The 2905-nt window shown below is 43.9% G+C and overlaps 1 protein-coding gene across 2 annotated transcripts in view; it reads right to left on the bottom strand.

Annotated features, from left to right (window-relative positions):
• The window catches only part of SLC4A4 (solute carrier family 4 (sodium bicarbonate cotransporter), member 4), a 497732-nt gene that overhangs the window by 1200 nt on the left and 493627 nt on the right, over window positions 1-2905 (bottom strand). The window lies entirely within an intron of this gene.

Genomic DNA, 2905 nt, shown 5'->3' with positions numbered 1-2905 from the left:
GCTTTTTTTGGAGAAGGCTTATGTTGTGTCTGAAGCTGTCTGTTGCTGTCTTAAGTGAAATTTTTGTTCAGCCATTTCTATTGTATCTGCATAAGTTGTCAGTAATTCTTATCTTTTCTTTATGTTATTGATTAGTTGCCAGGTTAAACTGTTGAATCTTTTGGATGAGCCAAAGTCCTTTTTCAGAAAATTTGCCTTTCCTAAAGTCCTTCAGGTTGTCTCTGTTCCATACAGCAGACTTCTGGGAAACTCTTTCATGTAGTCCTGTCTCAAAAGTCTACTGTCCTCCATCATGTATTAAGGTCTCTGTGGTGTGAGATCAGGTTTTCACCTTGAGCAGTTTCTCATGCACCTTTTCTCCTGAAGCTTTTGTCTTCTTCTATCTGTAGTGGCATGAGATCAGAGATTAGGGCTGCCCATTCAAGCATCTTGTGTGCAGGGTGAGCTAAAGTCAGCCCACCCTCCTGCAGAGAGCTGAAGAAGTTTTCCTCCTTCCCGTGGCTTGGTGTCTCAATGTTTTTTGTCTTGTTTGGCCCCAGGGATGGCCCCACAGTCATGGAGATATCATCAGCTTTTTACATTTATGACCTGTCATGGTGACTCTTCCTCCACATTAAAAGCCCATCACTTAAGTCTTGGACATATTTTAAACAATTATTATGTTCTATCTCTTCCTTCAGGCTTAAGCTATTAATTCTTGCTGAGTTATCCCAGAAATATCTCTCTCGTTTCTTTGAGAAGTCAAAAACTTACCAAGCTAATACTGTCAACAGTTTTAAATAAAATTAAATCCTTATTGAGAGTTTGAGTTCTTTTTCCAGAAGGTCTCAAGTTGTCAATCCTGACATTAAATTCCAGGAGCTCAGAGTATTCTATGGCTAACATTATAGTTCTTCAGTAGGTTGAGCAAGTGACGTTATAAATATGAAGATTTCCTAAATTGTCATTTCTCATTTATAACATACTGAATATAGTTTAAAATTTTACTCATTTACAGGTGGTATTGTTATGTACTATCGAGTTGGAACCAACCCACAGATGATCCTCCAGTAGGTTTTCAGAGGCAGTAATCCACATGGGAGGAGTCTGCCCATCTTTCCCCTTTGGTGCAGCTGGTAGTTTTGCACTGTTGGCCTTTGGGATTGCAGCACAGCTTTTTATCATTAGGCCACCAGCGTTCCCTAATATTTATTGCATTTTCTCTAATAGGCTGAAGAATAAATCCAACTCACCTATATTATCAACAGATTCCTAAAAGCAAATTGTTTCATCAATGTCATTGTTTCATTATTTATCATTACCCAAATTTGTTTTTTTCTGTTACAAATGGGTCTTTCTCAATGTACCTATTATTTGTTCCCCAAATCTCTGAGTATAATTTATAGCTGGACTAAAAGTTTCTACAGGATTCTAAGTATTAAAAAAAGTTAAACAAGCCTTTCAGGAGGAGTGTGTCATGTATCATCTTTGGTGAACATTCACATGATAAAATATTTTACTCACGTGAGTGATTTTATAATAAATGCCTATGTTTATATAGGGAGCTCTGGTGGCAAGAAACTGTGTTACAAAAGGCATGCAGTTAGAATCCATCAGCAGCTCCTTGGGAGAAAGATGAGCAATCTCCTCCTGAGCAATTAACTGCCTCTGAAAACTCACTAGGTCAGCTACGGGTTGGTTACAACTTGATGGTACATGATAACAACATGTTTATATACATCATCGACTCAATAAAATATAAAGTTCGAAGGGCGATGCGGGGCACAAGGGCGACGCAGTGCACGAAGACTTATTTGCTGAGGACTGGTAGCTTAATATCTGGGAACAGACTGCAACCCCTAACTCCCAGCGCTGCCCAAGCCCTGCACCACCATTCCTGCCACAGCACTGTGTCCAGGGACACCACACCACCACCATCCCACGCCCCCACACTTCTGGCATACCCTGGTGGCCTCACTACCACCCTGCAGCCCCTGGCAGTGCTCCAGGGTCACTAGAGACTCCTTCATGCAGCCCAACAGCCCTGGACAGTATGATTCTAAGTCAGCACACAAAGGCACACTGCGGAGCCAGCCATCGTCTGAAGCCACCAATCGAGCTGCTGTGGGACTGATCTGCCATGAGAAAGGCTGGTAGGATCCTAATTGGGTTTTCTTAGGCACCGCCAATTGTCTGGGAGAGTTCCCAAGGGTGAGCCCACTGGTGGGAATTTGGCTGAGCTCTCTGGGGGCACACCAACTATCCAGGAACAAGCTGGCCAGTGATAATTTGGCTGAACTTTTGTGGACTCTGCAAACCAGCCAGAGGTGAATGGGTTGAGAGGTGAATGGGTTGGTGGGAATTTGACTTTGTCTTGTTGAGACCCCCTTGGACCCAGGAGATAATTTGGCTGAAATTTTGTGGACACTGCAGACCAGCCAAAGGTGAGTGGGTTGGTGGGAATTTGATTTTGTCTTGTTGAGTCCCCTTGGACCCAGGAGCCTTCCTGGGAAGGGGCCACTGTGCAACGGCAACTGCATGAGTACCACTGGACAGGGACCAGTGAATGGAAACCACTGGGTGGGAGACGGACAACTGGAATTTGAATAGAGTCCCTAATTGTAAGCACACCCAGAAAACAGGCCTAAGTGAGGTCCCGCAAGTGGTTGGCCTGCCCTTGTGATCGCTGCAACCCCATTTGGCTCCACACCTGTGTGTACACGACTGGGTAATCAACCTGCCTCTAATCCGGAGCACCTTTACCTATCTTACCTACAAGAGGCTGCTCTCACAGGCTCTGAACTGACATTTCCCTGGAGTCAGACATTCAGAGAAAAGCACAAGTGGGATAGCTACCCAACTGATCTCTAGAGCATTATCTTCAGATCAAGAATATATCAATGTCTCGAAGAAAGCAAGCTGTCCC

The sequence above is a fragment of the Elephantulus edwardii genome, unplaced genomic scaffold (assembly GCF_000299155.1).
Source record: "Elephantulus edwardii isolate Elephantulus edwardi_28Jun2011 unplaced genomic scaffold, EleEdw1.0 scaffold00192, whole genome shotgun sequence".
Lineage (NCBI taxonomy): Eukaryota > Metazoa > Chordata > Mammalia > Macroscelidea > Macroscelididae > Elephantulus > Elephantulus edwardii.
This window is presented reverse-complemented; position numbering and strand designations above follow the sequence as displayed.